Genomic DNA, 25,788 nt, shown 5'->3' with positions numbered 1-25,788 from the left:
TACTCAAGCTTTTATATATCATGCTTTTGATGCTTGTTCCAAATCACATATTGCTTTATCATATTTGTAATGAGTGTTTTCAAATAAGGTGGTTATTTTACATAGATCTTTTTTAATAAAATAACCACATAGGAGTGCATTCTACACATTCATTTGACAGAATATAAAGCTCATAAAGCAAGCAAATGATAATGGTGATCTTTACTTCTAATCATGCAAGAATTTTATCGAGATCTATTTCATCTTTTCTTGATTTAGTCTTTTAGTAGTTATCAATTTTTCTTCATTAAGTGCATTTTCTAAAAAAAACTCAATTTGGTTCTAATTATTAACAAATTTTCAGATTGTTATATGTAAAAGATTAACCATATACATATATAATTTGATTTTAGTATCTTGATAATAAATCATTAGTCTCATAAAGAATAAAATAAATTTATATTTCTACAACTAGAATCTTTTCATTGAATGTTCTATATGCATTGCTTGATGAATGATATCCAAAGAAATATCTTTATCTGATTTGGCATTATTTTCAAAAGATTATATCAAGCATAGCATATACTACTGAAAAATATGAAAGATATGAAATTGATCATTTTTTTTTATTTTTCAGAAGATCAAATGGAGTTTTCATCAAAAAAAAAAGATCTAATAGAAACCATATATATGACAAGCAATGATGATAGCTTTTAAAAAAATCATTTAAGTAGATGACTATCATACAACATTGCCTTTTTCATTTCATCAAGGATTCTATTAATCCTATTTCACTTATGGTGTTCTTGGTGCAGAAACAATTGTATTCAATATTATTTTCTGTGCACCGCAAAATTGGTTTTCAAAACTATGCCATGATACTTCTTTATTTTTATAGTTTGCAAACCTTTTTCATCTGAACCCTTTTTGTGAGTTTGTGCCAATGTAGAAAATATTTCAATTTGAGTGCCAAGAACAAAACTAATGTAAGCTTTTGAAAATTTAGTAATGGAAACAACATCTTTAGATTTAGAAATTGATTTTTGTTTGTTTCCTTAGTTAACATGCATAGTAAACTTTGACCTTTCAGAAGATACTCTAAGTAAGCCAATGGCAAGGTCTTTTGAGATTAAATACATACTAGCATGAGTTGATTTTATATGCCAAAGATGGTTTTTTTAATCTTGGTATTCATAGTGCATATATTCAAAGGTATACCAAGTACACATTTTCATATCTATGATCGATAAACAATAATGCCATGGATAAAAACTCTCAATCAAGCATATAGAGAATTCATAGATTTATTCTTAATAAATTGATTAATCATTTAGCAACTTATCCAATAGTGAGTAAAGTAGACTATAAAATGAAGTGATTTGATTATATTTCCAAAAGTATTTTCTATATCACAAAATTGATCAATACTTGCAATTCATATTTTAATCAAATACTAAAAGCAAAAATAATGATGAGATGCAAGGGTTACTGATTTCATTATTATTATTTTTTAATTAATTTTCATAAGTATATTTCAAGTTTCATTTTTTTGACGTGTGTCTAGAACACCCATTTGTATGAAAGTTCTATTTGTTCCATAGGTATCTTGGCACACCTACATCTACATCCTCATATTTTCATTTTGGGTACCCAAGCTTGCTTGGGTCCTTGAGAGTTAGGACATATGGTTCCTTTTGGAACCCAAATTTGTTTAATTGTAATAACTTTACCACTTGATTTAATTATGTTAGAACGATAGGTAAAGTTGTTATGCCCATTCATTTCATGTTTGAAATAAGTTATCTTATTTAATGGTTTGCTTGGTGAATTGATAACCTTTTTCTCTAGAGATTTATTGTTAAGTAAAGGAGTCAAGCCAAGTTTTGATTTATCATAAGCAACATATTGGCTTTCAAACATCATTTTTAATCTTTCTGAACTTACAGTGAATTTGTTAATAAAAAATTTTAATTGGTTAATTTCTTTACTTAAGTTTTGATTTTCTTTAATTAAACTCTGATTTTTTTGAATCAATTGTTCTAAATTTAACCTTAAGCTTTTATTTTCAGAATTTAGTTTATCTTGTATCTCATCACTAGAATTTCTTTCTTTTAAAATTTCAGATTTAGTTTCTTAAGATTTTTATTCTTTATAGCTAATTTTCTACATTCACCATACAAATCATGAAAAGCATTTAATAATTCATCATAAGGAAATTCTTCTTGAGAATCATTTGATGTAAAGGTAGATTGTTGCCCAGATAGACAACCCAAGAGGGGGGGTGAATTGGGTTTTAAAATAATTTAGCTATTTAAAATGTTGTGAAGGACTAATTAAAACTAATTGCAAGTTGTTTAATTAAATGCTATGTGCTGTGAGTGATATGAGAGGAAGAAGAAGAGAGACAATCAATCACAAACACCAAGTTTTATAGTGGTTCGGAGCTAACCCTTGCTCCTACGTCCACTCCCCAAATCTCACTTGGGAATTCACTATAACCCCCTTGGATTACAGCCGGTTGTTTTCCAAGCTCACAACCAAACTTGTTGTTTTACGAGCTCACAACGAACTCGGTCGGTTTTTCCCAGGCTCACCGACTAGAACCACCCCGATTGTTTTCTCGGGATCACAATCGAACCCTTACACACGTTGGTTTTACACTCGGCTCACCAACCAACCTCAATACCCTTGATTCAATCCCCCGATTGAACCAAGCAGATACAAGTTGTAAATAAAATAGACAAACAGAAAACTAAGCTTCTCAAAAGCAGATGGAAAACAATATAATCTGAAAAGAGTTTAGAAGCCCTCAAACGCTTTTAAGTTGGAGAAGAGGAATGGCTTCTTAAACTTCGGGTCTCCTCTTGAATGTGTAGTCGACTTGAATGCAGGAGGAGGATTCTTTAATTGCTGGGAAGATGTAGGTGGATGCAGTTAATGCAGCTCTTCCCTCTTTTTTCGTTGAAGAACAGGTTGCAGAGATTGAATGCTTGAATACTTGGAGTGGAATGGTTGTTCTCTGCTTTGCTACAGTCTTCTGTGGCTATTTAAACCAACCCTCACGGAAACTAGCCGTTAGACACCTTTTTCTGCCCGTTCTGCACACTCTGCACAGCCTGACAATGTGTCCGTTGGTGGGTTGGAGTCGACTCGCGCGATCAGGAGTCGACTCGTCTGTAGCGGGAGTCGACTCATACTTTTCCGGAGTCGACTCGGCAACTATTCCAGATTTGAATTAAAGTTGCCTTCGCGACTGGGAGTCGACTCGTCTTGACCCAGAGTCGACTCGCCAACTTCTGGAGCTGACTTGGCTTTCTCGGAGTCGGCTCATCCCATGGAGTCCGTGGATTTATTTTTGAATTTGGTCCACTCGAGTCGACTCGTCAATCCTGGGAGTCGACTCGGCGCTCAGAGCCCGAACTCCCTATCTTCTGTCTTTTTGGCTCGTCCAGTCTTGGAGTCGACTCGAACTTCCTCGGAGTCGACTCGGCTCTCAGTTTCCGAAACTTGGTCTTCTGCCTTTTTGATGTGAAGCTGCCTTGGAGTCGACTCTAGCTGTCTGGGAGTCGACTCGAATCTCAGAGGCAGTAACTTGGTCTTCTGTCTTCTTTGTGGTCGCGGAGTCTCGGAGTCGACTCGCGTATTGCGGGAGTCGACTCGAATCTCAGAGTCCGAAAAATGCTTTCTGTCTTTTTTCTTGTGTTCCTTTGAGAGTCGACTCTCACTTTCTTTGGAGTCGACTTGCCAACCATCGGAGTCGACTCGCGTTCCACTAGAGTCGACTCGAATCTCAGACCCGAAAACTGCTCTCTGACTTTTCTGCCTGTGACTCCTTGGAGTCGACTCATACTTCTCCGGAGTCGACTCGGTAAACATTGGAGTCGACTCGCGCACTTCGGGAGTCGACTCGCTGACAGGTTTTGAATTGAAGCTTTCTGTTCGTCTGTCTGTTCTCAGTCGGAGTCGACTCGTACCGATCCGGAGTCGACTCGAGCCCGTGCCAGTGAACTTGATACGCTTGGAGTCGACTCGTGATACTCTGGAGTCGACTCGAGTCTCAGACTTTGGTTCAAGCTGACTTCTTAACTTATCCAAAATACTATGAACCAAGTCTAGAGACACTTAGAGAAGATTTTCACTGAAAACACTTAATTGAATTCATTAGTAAACAAGAAATATACTCAAATGCTTTGAGCTCATCAAAATCAAATAGGGTTTTAATCAATCACTCCACAATCTCCCCCTTTTTGATGATGACAAAACATTGAGTATATGTAAAGTGAATTGCACCATAAACAATGAAATAAAATCCATAAATGAATTCAAATGTCTGGTAATTCAATTTATCCAAGCTTGAAAGGAGTGAAACAGTAAATTTCGGAGTTAAAGCTCCCCCTTTCATTTGGAATTATATAAGCCTTCATATTATGCAATCAATTGTTTGGCTTATATATCTTTAATGATTTAGCTTTGTTAAAATTTTAGATTCTCCCCCTCAACATATGCATTCTACTTTGTTTTGATTCTTTGAATTTCCTTTTAATGCTTTGAAGTTTTTGAACTGAAATTTTGGTTTTTAGAGGGAAAATCTGTCAATTTGTTCTTGAGTATGATTCAGCTAATCTCCGAATATCCCTTGAATAGATTCTGGAGATTACTCCATTAGGAGCCCCAAAAGAGAGATAATGAGCCTCGAGGTACCGAATCCACTTAGAACAAATTTGTGTGTTTTAAGAGTTTATCTTTTTATTGATTTCCATTGATTCCTTTTACATATTTTATGCATATTTCTCCCCCTTTTACATATTTTATACATATTTCTCCCCCTTTTTGTCATCATATCAAAAAGGAGGTAATCAGAACACACAATCAAACATAGATCAAAAGGCACAGTATTGAAGAAAAATGCGGCTACTCATTGTATTAATTTGTATGTAAGTACATTTCAGAATACAATAACTAAAGCAAAACAATACATGTCAAAACAAAACACAAAAAGTAGCTATGGTCTCCTCGAGGATGTGCTCCTCCTCTCGAGGATGTGGCTCCTCCTCTCGAGGATGTGTCTCCTCGAGGCATGCGCTCCACGAGTGATTGGACTGCATTGGTGACGTTCTCGAGCTGGCGAATGATGGCCTGGATGGCCTGCTCTGTGTCGTATCCAGCTCGAGCACCGACTTCTGCAGTCCGTCCAGCTGTCTATGAGCACATTCGACAAGCGCTCGGCCCCCGCGGTAGTGGTGGACATGTCACGGCCGATGTCATCCCGCATCTGTCGAGTGGTGCTCGTGACCTCACCCATGCTATGGAACTGGGCCTGCATCAAGGTCCTCATGTTGTATATCTCTTGCGCACCTCAGCCGTCATGTCAGTCACAGTTGTCAGGGAAGGAACCAACGCGGAAGATGTGGGCGCAGCTCCCGGAGCTCGGAGCTCCCGAAGCAACTCATCCCTCAGATCTCGGACTATCTCCTGCCGCAGCTCCCGGAGCTGCTCAGGATCAATGCGGACCTCCATGGGTGGTGGAGCCGAGGAGGAGGGTCCGGCGGAAGTGGTAGGAGCAGAAGTGGGTGGAAAGTCTGGTACGTCAGGAAAGTCAGAATCGGGCTCAGGACTGGGGGAAGGTCTGGTGGTCTGTGTGGTGATGGATGACTTCCTAACCCAAATCCCCTCTCTCTTCCGAAACCCCATCCTGTGTAGGGTCCCTGCACGCATGCGATCAGTCCATCGCAATGCGCGAAAGGGTTCTCCCTCAGGGATAGGAATCTCGTACTCCCTAAATAATAATGTGAAGACCATGCCGTAGGGTAGGGTGAGCCTAGGTCTGTCTAGTGGCTCACACATGTATCGATATATGAGTTTGGGGAAGTTGATTGGGGTGTCATGAAGCATATAGAACATGAGAGCTAGGTCTCTCTCAGATACAAAGTCAAATCTCCCGGTCTTAGGGAAGATGGACCTAGACAATATACTCAAGAGGATCCGCATCTCAATCGGTAGTGAGCTAGCGGATACCTCGTCTATGGGTGACTGGGGTGGATGCCCTAGAACGCCGTAAGGGCCTCAACCCTATCCTCAGGGTGTGTGGGAGCCACCCCTACTAGTGGAAGGTGGAGGATGTGGGCAATAAGATCCTCCGTAACGAACAGAGGGACACCGGCTACTGTGCCCTCGATACCCCCATCTCCCCGATGGACGGTACCATAGAACTCTCTAATGAGCCCTGGATATGTGGGGAGATCTAAGGTGAGGAAGTACTCTAAGCCCTGGGCCCTGAGTCTATCACCTATAGTGAACCCTTCCCGGGAGAGATAGTCGAAGTCCGACATATCTCCCGGTGGTGACGGCCTTCCGGCTAATGGCCTCGCGGGAACCGCCCTAGGCGGAGAACGAGCCGGAGGTTGTGGCCTCGCGGGATCATGCCGAGCCTTGGAGCGCCGCTCGAGACCGGCCCTCGGGTCGGGACCTCTTTCGGACTACGGTCTTACGCGGCATAATGACCTAAAATGGGAGGAAAACCTAATGAACGGTGAAGAACCGACGGGAAAGTCTTGGGGACGACCGGGGACGACCTAGAAAGGGAGGAAAACCCTAGGGGACGGTGAAGGGTCGACGGAAAAAGCCTTGGGGACGACCTAGGAGTCGGCTCTAAGGGCTTGTGAACAGTGGCGGCTTGAGAAAGAAGTGTTTTCGAAACGACAAAGTTAGGGTTAAAAAGTCGGATCCCGACTGCGAGTCCGACTCCACTGAGTCGCGAGTCGACTCGACCCTCGAGTCGACTCCAGAATATGCCGCGAGTCGACTCTCCTTATGCGCCTATAGACCTCGAGTCGACTCCCGACTATATGTGAGTCGACTCCCCCTCAGCTGCCATCTCTGCGAGTCGACTCCCGCAAATGCGCGAGTCGACTCTCCCTCAGGAGCCGACTCTGAAACTTACTCGAGTCGTCTCTAACTTTGGCACGCACCTAAAAATCATGCTACATTCGTGCCAAATGAGGGAAAAACACTAAAGTATGATCTGATTTGATGATCAGTGAAAAAAAACTCTATTTTAACCACAATCTAATCATCAAAATCAATGAATCTAGTGGAAACTACCACTAGGATGGATCAATCACTCCTAATCCCCTTCTAAGCACACTAAACCTCTCTTCACTTAGGGGTTTTGTAAAAATATCTGCTAATTGATCATCAGTACAAACAAATTGGAGTGTCACATCACCATTCAATACATGATCTCTTATGAAGTGATGTCTTATCTCAATGTGTTTAGTTCTTGAATGCTGAATTGAATTTTTAGTTAGATTAATGGCACTTGTATTATCACAATTAATGGAAATTTTATCTTGTTTAATGCCATAATCTTCTAGTTGTTGTTTAATCCACAAGATTTGAGCACACAACTCCCGACTGCAACATATTCAGCTTCAGCAGTAGACAATGCAACCGAGTTTGTTTCTTGCTAAACCATGAGATAAGATTTTCTCCTAGAAATTGACAAGACCGCTGGTACTTTTTCTATCAAGCTTACATCCAGCGAAGTCTGAATCTGTGTATCCTATTAAGTTTAGGCTAGATTCTTTAGAGTACCATAATCCTATATTCTTAGTTCCTATTAAGTATTTAAAAATTCTCTTAACTGCAACTAGATGTGATTCTTTAGGATTAGACTGATATCTAGCACACATGCAAACGCTAAACATAATATCAGGTCTACTTGCAGTAAGATACAATAAGGATCCTATCATACCTCTATACAGTTTCTGATCTACAGATTTACCTGATTCATCTTGGTCTAATTTGCATGATGAGCTCATGGGGGTGCTGATTGACTTGTTTCCCTCCATATCAAACTTCTTGAGCATCTCCTTGATATATTTGGCTTGATTGATGAAGATGCCTCCTTCAGACTGTTTGATTTGAAGCCCGAGAAAGTAGTTTAGCTCTCCCATCATCTCCATCTCAAATTCACTCTGCATTAAATCAGCAAATTCTTCGCAGAGGCGATTGTTAGTAGCACCGAAAATGATATCATCAACATAAATCTGTACTAATAACATATCTTTGTTTTGCTTTTTCAGAAACAGTGTTGTATCTACATTTCCCCTAGAGAATTTATGTTCTAATAGGAATTTGCTAAGCCTCTCATACCATGCTCTAGGTGCTTGTTTTAAACCATAAAGTGCTTTGTTCAGTTTATATACATGATTAGGGTATTGATGATTTTCAAAACCAGGAGGTTGTTCTACATATACCTCCCTCATTAATATACCCATTTAAAATGCACTTTTTACATCCATTGAAATAGTTTGAAGTCCCTTAGAGCATGCATACGCTAATAATAATCTAATGGCCTCAAGTCTAGCTACTGGAGCACAAAGGTTTCATCAAAATCTATACCTTCTTCTTGATTATAACCCTTTGCTACTAGTCTAGCCTTATTTCTTATAACAATTCCATTTTCATCAAGTTTATTTTTATAATCCATTTAGTACCTATAATTGGATACTTCAGAAGGTCTTTCTACTAGATTCCATACCTTATTTCTAGTAAATTGGTTTAATCTTCTTGCATTGCATTTATCCAATTTACATCATTTTCGGCTTCTTCTCTATGTTTGGGGCTCAAAGTGTGAGACAAAAGCTAGATGGTTATTTAAATTTCTAAGGGATGCTCTAGTCCTAACCGGTTGAGATGGATCATCTAGAATTAGTTCCTTAGGATGCCCCGTGAGCATACCTCCAAGCTTTAGTTAGCCCATGATCCACAATAGCCTCTTGGCTTGATGATGCTCCTTCACTCAACTTTTGATTATCATCTTGTAATGCCATTTCATCTATCTTTTCTTCAAGAATTTCAACATCATCATCAAAATTAACTTTCTTACTAGAGGAAAAATCACTAGAGTCATCAAATACAACATGTATAGATTCTTCTATAACTAACGTTCTTTTATTAAAAACTCTATAGGCTTTACTAGTTGTAGAGTAACCTAAGAATATTCCCTCATCAGATTTAGAGTCAAATTTACCTAGATTATCTTTTCCATTATTATGAACCAAAACACCTACATCCAAAAACATGAAAGTAATTGACTTTTGGTTTTCTATTTTTTCCAAAGTTCATAAAGTGTTTTCTTTATGATGGGTCTCAATAGAACTCTATTAATATATGACAAGAGGTATTAATGGCTTCTCTCCAAAAGTACTTAGGGAGGTTACTTTCACATAACATAGTTCTAGCTATTTCCTCTAGAGTTCTATTTTTTCTCTCCACACTCCATTTTGTTGTGGTGTCCTAGTGCAGAAAAATTATGGGTTATCCCCTTTTTACTACAAACTCATCAAATGACAGATTTTCGAATTCGGTACCATGGTCCTTCTAATAGCTATTACAGAGGTATCTCTAGCATTGGTTACTTCTTTATGAAATTTCTTAAAAACAGAAAAATGCTTGATCCTTATGTGCTAGGAACATGACCCATGTGTACCTAGAATAATCATCTACAATAACTAGACCATATTTATTTCCACCTAGGCTTGTTGTTCTAGTGGTCCGAATAGGTCCATGTGTAATAATTCTAGAGGCCTAGAGGTAGAGACACATTTTATGGATTTAAATGAGTTCCTAGATTGTTTGCCAAATTGACATGCTTCACATATTTTGTTCTTTTCAAATTTTAATTTTGGCAAACCTATCACGGAATCTCTTTTAACTAGTTTAGTTATTGTGTCCATGCTTGCATGACCTAACTTGCGGTGCCATAACCAACTAGCATCATTATCTTAGTTTCATTAACAACTAAACATTGGTTATGTTTTGCAAGATCTTCAAGGTCTACAACATATACATTTCCACGTCTAATTCCTTTAAAAACTAAACTATTGTCATTAGGGTTTGTTATAATGCATAGTGATGGTTTAAAACATAACATCATACCCTTTATCACATAGTTGACTAATGCTTAATAAGTTATGCTTTAGACCATCAACATATCTAACATTATCAATAAAAGTAGAAGGGGTGATTTGAACTTTACCAATACCAATGATGTGACCTTGGTTGTTGTCTCCAAAAGTCACAGCACCTCCCTTCTTAGCTTCAAGGGTGAAAAAATTGATCCTTGTCACCCGTCATGTGCCTTGAGCAGCCACTATCCAAATACCAGCAGTTTTGTTGACCTTGGCTGCAAGACACTCCTACACAAGCAGATTATATAATTTTAGGTACCCAAGTTTTCTTGGGTCCTTCATGGTTAGTCATGTTGGTTCCTTTTGGAACCCATACCCTTTTTAATTTTCTTTTGTTTTACCTTTCCTAAAATTACACACATTTGCTTTATGACCTATAGTTCCACAACAAAAGCAGGTTATTTTCTTAGTTTTACTTTTTCCAGCTTTAACAAAGAAGTTACTAAGAAGTTTTTGTTTATTTCTTGGTTTATATCCTAAACCCGCTTTATTAAATACTGCTCGTTGACTATTGAGTATCATATTTAACTTTTCAGAACTACATGTAAATTTTTCAACCAAAGGTTTGTATTTTGTTAAGTTCTTTGGTTAGTGTTTGATTTTCTGCCTTTAGATCATTTAGTTCTTTTGTAAGATCCTTGTTTAAGATTTGTTATGGTTTTTAAGTTCTGAAAGTTTCTTAGTTAGTTTTTCATTATCCTTAGTTAAGGTATTAGTCTTTGAGTTAAAAGTTGGTTGCTTGTCTTAAGATCTATATTTTCTTTGGTGATTAAATCCTTATCCTTAACTAATGAATCATACTTACGGATATAAGTTTGGTTAGTTACTTTTAATTCTTTGTTTTTAACATTTATAGCCTTATATTCAATCATTAGTTCATTAAAAGCATCATAAAGCTCATCAAAAGTAAAATCTAAAGGCGATTCGAGCGTTACCTCATTTTCATTGGCCATGAAGCAGAAATTGGCCTTTTCCTCTTGTTCCTCATCCGATGAAGAGGATGATGAGTCCGAGTCGGATAGTGTCGTGACAAGAGCCTTCTTCTTCTTGTACTTGCTCCTCTTCTTCAGTAAAGGGCACTCAGCTCTTATGTGACCCGACTTCTTGCATTCGTAACACCTAATCCCCTCATTTTCCCTTTCCTTACCTTTGTCCTTGCGGTAGGAATTTGAGGGGCCTCTCCTTTGATGATAGGACTTCTTGTGGTTGATGAATTTTCTGAATTTGCGCACAAGAAGTGCCTCACCATCATCTTCCTCATGTTCTTCTTCTTCACTGCTGCTACTGCAAGATAAGTCCTTGTTAGATGAAGTAGATTTTAGAGCTATTACCTTTTTCTTATGGGAGGACTCTTCCTCGTTGTGTTGTTTCATGGTTAGCTCGTGCGTCATTAGGGATCCAAGAAGCTCCTCAAGTGGTAACTTGTTCAAGTCCTTGGCTTCTTGGATTGCCGTCACTTTAGCTTCCCATGACCTTGGTAGACACCGAAGGATTTTTCTGACAAGCTCACTGTTAGTATAGTTCTTGCCAAGGCTTTTTAGGCCATTGACAATATCAGTAAACCTAGTGAACATGCATGTGATTGTTTCATTAGAATCCATTTTAAATAGTTCATATTTATGAACCAAAATATTTATTTTGGATTCTTTGACTTGATTCGTGCCCTCATGGGTCACTTCAAGTCTGTCCCCAAATCTCTTTTGCAGAATTGCAAGTTGAGACCCTATTGAATTCATTTCTATCTAAGGCACAATAAAGCACATTCATAGCTTTAGAATTTAGTTGTGCCTTTCTCATGTCATGTTCATCCCAATCCTTTTCTAGTTTGGGTACTGTGACACCTTCTACATATATGGATAGGATGTATGGGCCATTTACTATAATGGTCCACATCTCATAGTCTTGGGCTTGGATGAATATTCTCATCCTAGCCTTCCAATATGAGTAGTCGGATCCATTAAAGAATGGGGGTCTTTGGGTGGATTGACCCTCAATGTGAGAAGATCCAAATGGAGTTGTCATTTCGATCTTTTACTCTTGGGTGGAAGAGTTTAGGCTCTGATACCACTTGTTGCCAGATAGACAACCCAAGAAGGGGGGTGAATTGTGTTTTAAAATAATTTAGCTATTTAAAACGTTGTGAAGGACTAATTAAAACTATTGCAAGTTGTTTAATTAAATGCTATGTGCTGTGAGTGATATGAGAGGAAGAAGAAGAGAGACAATCAATCACAAACACCAAGTTTTATAGTGGTTCGGAGCTAACCCTTGCTCCTACGTCCACTCCCCAAGTCTCACTTGGGAATTCACTATAACCCCCTTGGATTACAGCCGGTTGTTTTCCAAGCTCACAACCAAACTTGTTGTTTTACGAGCTCACAACGAACTCGGTCGGTTTTTCCAGGCTCACCGACTAGAACCACCCCGATTGTTTTCTCGGGATCACAATCGAACCCTTACACACGTTGGTTTTACACTCGGCTCACCAACCAACCTCAATACCCTTGATTCAATCCTCCGATTGAACCAAGCAGATACAAGTTGTAAATAAAATAGACAAACAGAAAACTAAGCTTCTCAAAAGCAGATGGAAAACAATATAATCTGAAAAGAGTTTAGAAGCCCTCAAACGCTTTTAAGTTGGAGAAGAGGAATGGCTTCTTAAACTTCGGGTCTCCTCTTGAATGTGTAGTCGACTTGAATGCAGGAGGAGGATTCTTTAATTGCTGGGAAGATGTAGGTGGATGCAGTTAATGCAGCTCTTCCCTCTTTTTTCGTTGAAGAACAGGTTGCAGAGATTGAATGCTTGAATACTTGGAGTGGAATGGTTGTTCTCTGCTTTGCTACAGTCTTCTGTGGCTATTTAAACCAACCCTCACGGAAACTAGCCGTTAGACACCTTTTTCTGCCCGTTCTGCACACTCTGCACAGCCTGACAATGTGTCCGTTGGTGGGTTGGAGTCGACTCGCGCGATCAGGAGTCGACTCGTCTGTAGCGGGAGTCGACTCATACTTTTCCGGAGTCGACTCGGCAACTGTTCCAGATTTGAATTAAAGTTGCCTTCGCGACTGGGAGTCGACTCGTCTTGACCCAGAGTCGACTCGCCAACTTCTGGAGCTGACTTGGCTTTCTCGGAGTCGGCTCATCCCATGGAGTCCGTGGGATTTATTTTTGAATTTGGTCCACTCGAGTCGACTCGTCAATCCTGGGAGTCGACTCGGCGCTCAGAGCCCGAACTCCCTATCTTCTGTCTTTTTGGCTCGTCTAGTCTTGGAGTCGACTCGAACTTCCTCGGAGTCGACTCGGCTCTCAGTTTCCGAAACTTGGTCTTCTGCCTTTTTGATGTGAAGCTGCCTTGGAGTCGACTCTAGCTGTCTGGGAGTCGACTCGAATCTCAGAGGCAGTAACTTGGTCTTCTGTCTTCTTTGTGGTCGCGGAGTCTCGGAGTCGACTCGCGTATTGCGGGAGTCGACTCGAATCTCAGAGTCCGAAAAATGCTTTCTGTCTTTTTCCTTGTGTTCCTCTGAGAGTCGACTCTCACTTTCTTTGGAGTCGACTTGCCAACCATCGGAGTCGACTCGCGTTCCACTGGAGTCGACTCGAATCTCAGACCCGAAAACTGCTCTCTGACTTTTCTGCCTGTGACTCCTTGGAGTCGACTCATACTTCTCCGAAGTCGACTCGGTAAACATTGGAGTCGACTCGCGCACTTCGGGAGTCGACTCGCTGACAGGTTTTGAATTGAAGCTTTCTGTTCGTCTGTCTGTTCTCAGTCGGAGTCGACTCGTACCGATCCGGAGTCGACTCGAGCCCGTGCCAGTGAACTTGATACGCTTGGAGTCGACTCGTGATACTCTGGAGTCGACTCGAGTCTCAGACTTTGGTTCAAGCTGACTTCTTAACTTTATCCAAAATACTATGAACCAAGTCTAGAGACACTTAGAGAAGATTTTCACTGAAAACACTTAATTGAATTCATTAGTAAACAAGAAATATACTCAAATGCTTTGAGCTCATCAAAATCAAATAGGATTTTAATCAATCACTCCACATAGATTCAGATTTTACCTTATCTTCTTGTGCCATAAAGCACAAGTTAGTTACCTTTTGTAGTTTTTTGGAGCTGAACTGCCTCGGAGTCGACTCGGATCGTTTTGGAGTCGACTCGGCTGACTTGGGAGTCGACTCTAGAGCGCTTGGAGTCGACTCGGCTCTCAGAGTCCCCGAAGTTGGTTCTTTGCCTTTTAGTCTTGCTTTCTTCTGAGAGTCGACTCGGACGTAACTAGGAGTCGACTCGCCAAACTTCGGAGTCGACTCGTAACCTTCTGGAGTCGACTCGGTTGCAGGGTCTGAAATACATCGTTCTGTCTTTCTTCTGTTACCCTTAGGAGTCGACTCGAAAACGTCGGGAGTCGACTCGGCAACCATCGGAGTCGACTCGAACCTTTCTGGAGTCGACTCGCTGACAGGGTCTGAAAATCTGAGTCTCTGCCTTTCAGACTGTTTTCCTCTAGGAGTCAACTCGGACAAACTGGGGAGTCGACTCGGCTGATAAGGGAGATTCTGCAGTTTCACTGTTAGTATGTAATTGAAAGCACATGTGAGCTAATCTGAGATTTATCATAAATATTTTTTAAAGTATCCCAGATTTCTTTAGCAGATAAGCATGCAGAAATCTTATTAATATAGTTTCATGGATAGCACAATATAGTATGTTCATAGCATTATCATTCAATTGTGCTAAGTCTTTTTCATTAACAGTTTGAGAGAGTGTGTGAAGGTCATTTATTATGATATTCCATAAATAATAGTTTTGTGATTCAATAAAAATGCGCATGCGTGCTTTCCAATATGTGTAGTCTATGCCAGTAAATAGTGGAGGTCTATCAAATTAATTGTCCCTCTTCTAGAAAACTATCTATTTGAGTTGTCATGATCTTTGGCTCTGGATCGTGAGATCAACAATTAACTTTAGAGCACCTGCTCTGATACCACTTGTTGCCCAAGGTGACAACCCAAGAGGGGGGGTGAATTGGGTTTTCTAAAAATTATGTTCTCTAATTTTTACTTTGAATAGAATGCAGCGGAATAATAAGATGTTATTTACTTAAGCTCTAGGCAATTACAAGTAAAGCAGTGGAAAATTAAGCTAGAGCAATTATACTATGGCTTTAGGGTGTAATTGATCTAAAATTAACTTTTAGTTATATGATCAATTTTAATCTATGTGTATGGTAAGAATGGGTGGAAGCTAAGCAATTCTAAACAATCACTTATTAACTCTATAGAAAACAAAGCTAAGATATTACCACAATCAAGCATGAATGTAAGGCATGAAATACAAGAGATAAGGCATCACAAATACAAAGATGTATAGTGGTTCGGTGCACCCCAGCACCTACATCCACTCCCCAAGATCTCTTGGGAATTTCACTATAATCCCTCAGATTACAGTCGGTTGTTTTACAAGCTCACAACCCAACTTGTTGTTTTGCGAGATCACAACGAACTCCGGTCGGTTTTCACAGGCTCACCGACTAGAAACCAACCCGATTGTTTTCACGGGCTCTCAATCCAACCCAGTTGGTTTTCCCAAAGGCTCACCAACCACAACCTTACAACGATTGTTTTCCAGGTTCACAATCAACCCAGTTGGTTTTCCCAAAGGCTCACCAACCACAACCTTACAAAGTTGGTTTCTTCCTTTGGCTCACCAACAAACCTTAACCCCTTGATTCAATCCCTGATTGAATCAAGTTACAAGATAATCAGAGCAAGAGTTTAAATCAAATACAAGCTTCTCAAATAAGCAAAATATAGCAAATATAAATAAGTTAAAGTAAAGAGATGAAAGCCCTCAAACAAATTTGTAGATGGAGGGAACTCGGCTTCTTCTTTACTTGACCCTCTTCTGATTTTGCACGAAGTAGAGGATCACCGAGCAGCACCACGGATGGAGAGGAAGCTTTGGGATTCACTTGGATGCTCTTCTTCTCTCTATTTTACTTTGAATGGCCCTTTTGTGCTTATGGGAGATTTTTCTTGTAATCTCTTTGAAATCTCTTTCCTAAATGTTCTCTCCCCACTTCCATACTCTCTCTCCTTGTTCTCCCCTTGATTTTATAGCTTTAGAGGGAGTGAGAACAAAAATCTAGCCGTTAGAGACAAAAATAGAGCCGTTGGAATCAAGAAAAAACTAGCCGTTATGCCTCCCAGCGTGCTCGAGTCGACTCGGCTGAAGTAGGAGTCGACTCAGCTGAAACAGGAGTCGATCTGTGAATAGTAGTCTGCCGGCACTGTAGCTGGGAGTCGGCTCCGCACTGTAGCACTGAAGTTGGAGTCGACTCGAGATCACTGTAGCGCTGAAAATTAACTCTCTGTTTTTTTGTTTGTTCTCAGTCGGAGTCGACTCGTAGAGTGCGGAGTCGACTCGAGCACTGTTTCTTGAAACTCTAGAGTGCCAGAGTCGACTCTAAACTTTCCGGAGTCGACTCGAGGACTATTTTTTTGAATCTTTCTTTGAATTTGCTCCTCCAACTTAAATCCTTTGAACTTGAAACTTGGGCCATTAAATTGTAGCTTTCTTCTAACTTTTCTTGAGAGCTTTTGAGGCCTTCTTGTATTTTTCCAACTTGCTATGTTCCTTGCAAAATAAATTATCTTTTCTTCTTGCAACACAAACATTAGTAATTATACTTCAAGGTTTTGTGATCATCAAAATCAATCTTTAACTCAATCTTTGGGTCATCATCTTGGTAGTTGGAAATGCCTTAATGCACAGATGGAGTAACTCTCTTCTTGTCTACTACTGTTTGCTCTGGCTATTTAAACAGTCCCTTTTGAAAAATAGCCGTTAGACACTGATTTGTAGCAGTTCTGCACAGTCTGCACCTCCTGACAATGTATCCGTTGGGTTGGAGTCGACTCGCTCGATCTGGAGTCGACTCGGCTGTTGCTGGAGTCGACTTATGCTTTACTGGAGACGACTCGCCCACTATTCAGGATTTGAATTAAAGTGTCGTCCTAACCTGGAGTCGACTCGGTCCATACCTGGAGTCGATTCGCCAAGATCTGGAGATGACTCAGCATTTTGGAGACAGCTCGTTCTTAGGATTCCAGAGATCTATTTTTCTGCATTTCTCTCTCGAGTCGACTCGGATCCTCTTGGAGTCGACTCGGCTCTCAGAGCCCGAAAAACCGATCCTCTGTCTGTTGATCTGAGCTGCTTCAGAGTCAACTCGCACTTTGTTGGGGTCGACTCTCGAATTCTCGGAGTCGACTCGTTCACAGGCTCACTGAGTTTGGTTTTCTGCCTTTCAGTCCGCTTTCCTCTGAGAGTCGACTCTTGCATGATTAGGAGTCAACTCGTCAAATATTGGAGTCGACTCGTATCCTTCTGGAGTCGACTCGGTAACAGGGTCTAAAAAACACCTCTCTGTCTTTCTGTCTGTTACTCCTTAGAGTCGACTTGGATCTGTAGAGAGTCGACTCGTCAAGCATCAAAGTCGACTCGAAGCTTTCTGGAGTCGACTCGGTAACAGGGTCTAAAAACCATCATTCTATCTTACTGTCTGTTACCCTTTGGAGTCGACTCGGAACCATCGAGAGTCGACTCAGCAAGCATCGGAGTCGACTCGAAATCTTCGGAGTCGACTCGGTGACAGGGTCTGAAATTCATCTTTCTGTCCTTCTATCTGTTCTCAGTCGGAGTCGACTCGTAGTATACCGGAGTCGACTCGAGCTTGTGCCAGACCCTCTGAAACACTTAGAGTCGACTCGCAATCTTTCGGAGTCGACTCGAGCTTTAGACTTTGGCTCAATTGAGTTCAACACTTGGCCAAATTACTTTGAATACTTGAATGCTGTATACTCAAATGACTCGTACTTTGAACACTAGACTTTGAACACTTTGAACACTAGATTACTTTGAACACTTGGCTCAATTGACTCGTACTTTGAACACTAGACTTTGGCTCAATTGAGTTCAAGGCTTGATGCTCTTAAAGACAAATTCACATATATTCGTCTGAAACACTAGATTGAATTCATTAGTACAATATGAAATATACTCAAATGCTTTGAGCTCATCAAAATCAAATAGGGGTATAATCAATCACAAAGTCAAATTGCACAGTTTTTTTGAAAAAAAATTTCTATTCATTGTATTAAAGTCAAGATTGAGTACAAAAGTGAATACATATCAGAAAAGTCCTCAAGGGACTGTACATCATAAAATCAAAAATACACTAGGGTCGTCTAGTAGTGGAGGATGTGGCTCCCGTACTCAGTCTAGTATGTCGCATGAGCAAGCTTATCCCCTCAGATACATTTTCTAGTTGTGCGATGATCTCAGAGGTGGCCTTAGATTGTATCTCAGTTAGCTGGGTCACAGTCTCTTGAATAGTGTCAAGCTTGAGGATTAAGGCATTTGCAAGCCTTTCCACACCTTGACTCTGGCTTCCCATCTCTTCTCTAATGTTGTCTCGCATCTTCCTCGTGTCTTCCTTTATGTCGCTAAGGCTCCAGTATTGACCCTGGACTAGGCTCCTTATGTTGGACATTTCTTCCTTAAGGTCTGCTATCATCATGGATACTGCTGCTGTGGAGGGAATGACGTCAGTGGAGGGTGCACTATGTGAACATCTCAGCTCCCTCACTATGTCATCTCTCAGCTTCCGGAGCTACTCAGTGCTGATCCTGACTTCTAGGGGCTGCTGAGGTGGTGGACCTGTAGATGGTCCAGCTGAAGTGGATGGTTCAGTTGGGAATGAGGGACCAGAAGTGGATGGAAAGGTAGAAGGATCTGTGAAATGGTCCTGGTCATGATCAGAGCTAGGGGAATGATGAGTAGTGGGGTCAGAGGGTGTGGATGTGGATGTTTTCCTAACCCAGACACCCTCCACCTTGTGGAAACCCATTCGGTGGAGAGTCCCCTCACCCAAGTGGTCAGTGTATCTGAGGGAGCGAGAGTGTTCTCCCTCAGGGATAGGGACTTCTAACTCCCTAAAGATGAGTGTGAAAAGCATGCCATATGGGAGACTCAACTTAGGTTTGTCTAGGAGTTCACAGATATATCTATAGATGAGTTCGGGGAAGTTCAGGAGGATGTCCTGTAGAATGTGGAACATCAAGCCTAGGTCTCTCTCGGAAATGAAGTCAAACCTCCTGGTCTTAGGAAAAAGAGTTCTAGATAAGATACTTAGGAGGAGTCGCATTTCAGCTGAAAGCTGATTTGCAAACACCTCCTCTATAGGGGATTGAGGTGGGCTCCCTAAGATGGCCGTAAGGGCCTCAGTTCTATCAGATGGATGTGTGGGAGCAGTCCCCTCTTAGGAGAGATGGAGGACTCGAGCAATGAAGTCCTCCGAAATAAAAATAGGGACACCTGCTACAGTTCCTTGGATACCACCGCCACCCCGTGTGACGGTCTCGTAAAATTTCCTAACTAACCCTGGGTATGTAGGGAGGTCGAGTGAACAAAAGTACTCTAAGCCCTGGGCCCTAAGACGATGCCCTAACGTGAACCCTTTCCGGGAGAGGAAGTCAAAGTTGACTTTCCTCCCGGTAGCGACAGCCCTCCCGGTGCACGGACGCGGGGGAACCAGCCTAGGCGGAGAAGAAACTGGAGGTGTTGGCCTCATGGGTTCGTTCTGTGCCTTGGACCGTCTCTCGGCGCCGCTCGCGGTGAGAGGTCTCTTCCGACTTGGGACAACGGCTTTTCTAGGCATTTTGACCTAAAACCGAGGGAAGGACAAGAGAAAATGGGAGAAAACACGAGAGAAAGGGCCGAAAATGGGTCGGGGATGATGTAGGAGACGACTCTAGGGCTTTTGAACAGTGGCGGCTGAAAATAGAAGTGGAGAAAAAGACATTTTGCTTAGGGTTAAAAGTCGGATTTCCGACCTCGAGTCGACTCCGGTAAGTCGCGAGTCGACTCGACCTCGAGTCGACTCCTAAATATACGCGAGTCGACTCCTTCACGAGCCGACTCTAAAATCTATTCGAGTCGACTCGAACTCTGGCACACGCTTAGAGTCGTAATCAATTCTGCTCAAAATGTAAGAAATGTAGAAATCCTTAGAATTTATGCAATGATTTGATGATCACTGACGTGAAATCCAATATCCAACATAAACTAATCATCAAAATTAATGAATTATAGGGCAGTATCAGTCGAATGGATCAATCACTCCTAATCCTCTTCTAAGAATACAAAAATGATCTTCACTTAAGGAAGATGTCAGCAAGTTGATCATCAGTACACACGAATTCAAGCATCACTTCAACATTTAACACATGATCTCTGATGAAGTGATGTCTTATCTCAATATGTTTAGTTCTTGAGTGCTAAATTAGATTTTTAGTTAGATTTATGGCACTTGTATTATCACAATTTATGGGAATCTTATCTTGTTTAATGCCATAATCTTCAAGTTGTTGCTTGATCCATAAAATTTGAGCACAACAACTCCCGGCAGCAACATATTCGGCTTCTGCCGTAAATAGTGCAACCGAGTTTTGTTTCTTGCTAAACCATGAGATTAAGTTTTCTCCTAAGAATTGACATGATCCGCTGGTGCTTTTTCTATCAAGTTTACAATCAGCAAAGTCAGAATCAGTGTACCCTATTAAGTTTATGCTTGATTCTTTAGAGTACCATAGACCTATATTTTTTGTTCCTATTAGATATTTAAAAATTCTCTTAACTGCAATTAGATGTGATTCCTTAGGATTAGATTGATATCTAGCATACATGCATACACTAAACATGATATCAGGTCTACTTGCTGTAAGATATAATAATGAACCTATCATACCTCTATACAGCTTTTGATCTACTGACTTACCTAATTCATCTTTATCTAATTTGCATGATGAGCTCATGGGTGTGCTGATTGGTTTGTTTCCATCCATATTAAACTTCTTTAGCATCTCCTTGATGTATTTAGCTTGATTGATGAAGATCCCTTCCTTAGATTGTTTGATTTGAAGCCCGAGAAAATAATTCAGCTCTCCCATCATGCTCATTTCAAATTCACTCTGCATTAAAATAGCAAATTCTTCGCATAGGCGATTGTTAGTAGCACCGAAAATAATATCATCTACATAAATCTGCACTACTAATATATCTTTATTTTTCTTTTTAAAAACAATGTTGTATCAACGTTCCCTCTAGAAAATTCATGATCTAATAGAAATTTGCTAAGTCTTTCATACCATGCTCTAGGGGCTTGTTTTAGACCATAAAGTGCTTTTTCTAGTTTGTAAACATGATTGGGGTATTGATGATTTTCAAAATCAGAAGGTTGTTCTACATAAACCTCCTCATTAATATACCCATTCAAGAAAGCACTTTTTACATCCATTTGAAATAATTTGAAGTCTTTAGAATATGCAAATGCTAACAACAATCTAATTGCCTCAAGTCTAGCCACAGGAGCAAAGGTCTCATCAAAATCTATACCTTCTTCTTGATTATAATCCTTTGCTACTAGTCTAGCCTTGTTCCTAACTACAACTCCATTTTCATCAAGTTTATTTTTGTATACCCATTTAGTTCCAATTTTGGGTATTCAGTGGGTCTTGCTACTAAATTCCATACTTTGTTCCTTGTAAATTGGTTTAGTTCCTCTTGCATAGCATTTATTCAATTTACATCACTTTCAGCTTCATCAAGGTTTTTAGGTTCTTGATGTGAAACAAATGCAAGATGATTATTTAAGTTTCTAAGTGAGGCTCTAGTTCTAATGGGCTGAGATGGATCATTTAGGATTAATTCTTTAGGATGACCGTGAGCATACCTCCAAGCCTTAGTAAGTCCATGTTCAGCCATTACCTTTTGACTTGTTGAGCCCTCTTCAATTTGCTTTGGTTCATCTTCTTGTATGATCATGTCATCCATCTTTTCTTCAATTATTCCTACATCATCATCAAATGCTACTCTCTTGTTGGAGGAAGCATCATTAGACTCATCAAAAACAACATGAATGGATTCTTCAATAATAAGGGTATCCCAAAACTATACCTTCATCAGATTTGGAATCAAATTTACCGAAATTATCTTTGCCATTATTGTAAATGAAACATCTACACTCAAACACATGAAAGTAGTGTACTTTGGACTTTCTATCTCTCTAAAGTTCGTAAGGTATTTTCTTTATAATTGGTCTTAATAGAACTCTATTTATTATATGACATGATGTGTTAATGGCTTCTCCTCAAAAATATTTTGGAAGATTACTTTCACATAACATGGTCCTAGCCATTTTCTCTAAGGTTCTATTCTTTCTTTCCACCACTCCATTTCGTTGTGGAGTCCTAGGTGCAGAAAAATTATGAGTTATCCCCTTCTTACTCCAAAATTTTTCAAACAGATTATTTTTAAATTCCGTTCCATGATCACTTCTGATAGCTATAACAGAAGTATTTTTTGCGTTAGTTACTTCCTTATGGAATTTCTTAAATACTGAAAATGCTTCATCTTTATGAGCTAAAAATATAACCCATGTGTATCTAGAGAAATCATCTACAATGACAAGACCATACTTGTTTCCACCAAGGCTTGTGGTTCTAGTTGGTCCAAATAGATCCATGTGAAGTAGTTCAAGGGGTCTAGTAGTAGAGACACAATTTATGGATTTAAAGAGCTTCTAGATTGTTTGCCATATTGACAAGCTTCACAAATTTTATTTTTCTCAAACTTTATCTTTGGCAAACCAATCACAGAATCTCTTTTAACTAATTTAGATATTGTGTCCATACTTGCATGACCTAATTTACGGTGCCATAACCAACTTGCATCATTGACCTTAGTATCACTAGCTACTAAGCAACGGCTATTTTTGGCAAGATCTTCAAGATCTACTACATAGACGTTGCCTCGTCTTATTCCTTTGAATACTACGCTATTGTCAATTGAGTTGATTATGATGCATAAAGATGACTTAAACAAAATATCAAAACCTCTATCACAAAATTTACTAACGCTAAGTAAGTTATGCTTAAGACCATCTATAAATCGTACATTATCAACGTAGGTTGAAGGGGTGATTTGTACTTTACTTATACCAATGATGTGACATTGGTTATTGTCTCCAAAAGTCACCGCACCTTCCTTTTTTGGCTCTAGGATGAAGAATTGCTCCTTGTCACCTATCATGTGTCTTCAGCAGCCACTATCCAGTACCTACAGTGTTTGTTGACCTTGGCTGCAAGACACTCCTACACAAGGAAATCATACAATTTTAGGTACCCAAGTTTTCTTGGATCCTTCAAGGTTAGTAACGTTGGTTCCTTTTGGAATCCAAATCTTTTTAAGCTTCCTTTTAACTTCAGTTTTTTTGTGGTTACATACATTTGCTATATGTCCTACTTTACCATAATAAAAATAAGTTATATTTTTGGTTTTACTTTCTCCGGCTTTTACAAAAAAGTTTTTAAGAAATTTTTGTTTGTTGTTAGGCTTATACCCTAAACCGGCTTTATTAAAAACAACTCTTTGACTATTAAGAATCATTTCTAATTTTTCAGAACTAAAAGTAAACATCTCAACTATAGGTTTATATTTTTCAAGTTCTTTTGTTAAGTTCAGTTTTTCTGTTTTTAGTAAATTTAGATCTTTAGTAAAGTTATCTTTTATAGTTCGGTTACTGTTTTTAAGTTCTGAAACTTCCTTAATTAGTCTTTCGTTATCTTTAATTAAGGTATTAGTTTTTTGAGTTAGCAATTGGTTGCTTGTTTTAAGTTCTAAGTTTTCTTTGATGATAGAGTCCTTGTCCTTAACTAATTTATCATTTTTATGAATGTAAGATTGATTAGTTAGCTTCAATTCTTTATTTTTAAGGTTTATTGACTTATATTCATCCATTAGTTCATTAAAAGCATCATACAATTCATCAAAAGTAAAATCTAAATATGCTTCAGATATTACCTTATTTTTATTTGCCATAAAAAAGAAGTTGGCCTTTTCCTCTTGTTCTTCTTCCAATGATGATGATGATTGATCGGAATCTATCAAGGTGGAGACAAGAGCTTTCTTCTTCTTGAGTTTGTAGCTTTTTTTAGCAAGGTACAGTCAACTCTGAAATGTCCCGATTTCTTGCATTTATAGCATCCAATTCCCTCACTTTTCCTTTTCTTACCTTTATCCTTATTGAAGGAACTTGAGGGACCTCTCCTCTGATGAAAGAACTTCTTTCGGTTGATGAATCTTCTGAACTTTCGCACGAGAAGAGCCTCTTCTTCATCTCCCTCATTGTCTTCTTCTTCATTGCTGCCACTGCACGATAGTTCCTTGTTAGAAGAAGTGGATTTGAGGGCAATTACCTTTTTCTTATGAGAGGATTCTTCTTCGCTGTGTTGTTTTATTGTGAGCTCATGCATCATTAAGGATCTAAGAAGCTCCTCGAGTGACAGCTTGTTCAAGTCCCTTGCTTCTTGGATTGCCGTGACTTTGGCTTCCCATGACCTTGGTAAAGAGCGAAGAATTTTTCTGACAAGATCACTGTTAGTATAACTTTTGCTAAGGCTTTTTAGGCCGTTGACAATATCAGTAAATCGAGTAAACATGCAAGAGATGGTTTCACTAGATACCATTTTAAATAGTTCATATTTATGAACTAGCATGTTAATTTTAGTTTCTTTAACTTGATTTGTGCCCTCGTGGGTCACTTCAAGTCTATCCGATATCTCTTTTGCAGAATTGCAAGTAGAGATTCTATTGAATTCATTATGGTCTAAGGCACAATAAAGAACATTCATTGCTTTAGTATTTAGTTGTGCTTTCCTTCTATCATTATCATCCCAATCTTTCTCAAGCTTGGGTATAGCAATGTTATCAACTAGATAGAAGGGATATGTGGTCCATTAATTATGATGTCCCAAACATCATAATCTTGAGCTTGGATAAATATCCTTATTCTAGCCTTCCAATAGGTATAATTAGCTCCATTAAACAATGGATGTCTATTGGTGGATTGCCCTTCACTAAAGGAAGACCCAAAAGGGGTTGTCATCTTAATCTTTGACTCTATTTACGGATTGGAATACCATCGATATGAGAGCACCTGCTCTGATACCACTTGTTGCCCAAGGAGACAACCCAAGGGGGGTTGAATTGGGTTTGGATTAATTATTGACAAATTAAAACTTAATGAGTAATTATTTAATTCTAATGCAAGCAGGTTAATTAAGCTACGTGATGAGGAGATTGGAAGAGACGAATAGCCAATGCAGACGCAAGAAAATTTTATAGTGGTTCGGAGCCAACCCTTGCTCCTACGTCCACTCCTCAAGCTTCACTTGAAAGTTCACTATAATCTCTTGGATTACAGTCGGTCGTTTTACAAGTTTACAACCCAACTTGTTATTTTCGCGAGATCACAACGAACTCGGTCGGTTTTCACAGGCTCACCAACTAGAACCATCCGATTGTTTTTCCGGGATCACAATCAAATCCTTACACCGTTGGTTTTAACTTTGGCTCGCCAACAAACCTTACAACTCTTGATTCAATCCTCTGATTGAATCAAGTAAGAAAAACAGTTTGGAAAAAGATATAAGGAAAGCTTCTTAAAAAGCAAATATGAATCAATATGAATAGAGTAAAGTTAGAAGCCCTCAAATAGATTTCGGAAGAGGAAGAAAGGGCTTCTCGAACTCTGAGTCTCCTCTTTGAGTGCACTGAAGATTTGATGTCAGAAGAAGAGCCTTGAATGCGAAGGAAAAAACTTCTTGGAATGAATTGAATGTGTTTCTTCCTTCTTTTGCTTGTCTTTTCTCTCAATGGACTCTTGGTAGTTGGAAATGCCTTAATGCACAGATGGAGTAACTTTC

The sequence above is a fragment of the Phoenix dactylifera genome, unplaced genomic scaffold (assembly GCF_009389715.1).
Source record: "Phoenix dactylifera cultivar Barhee BC4 unplaced genomic scaffold, palm_55x_up_171113_PBpolish2nd_filt_p 000317F, whole genome shotgun sequence".
NCBI lineage: Eukaryota > Viridiplantae > Streptophyta > Magnoliopsida > Arecales > Arecaceae > Phoenix > Phoenix dactylifera.
Note: the sequence above shows the minus strand (reverse complement) of the source record.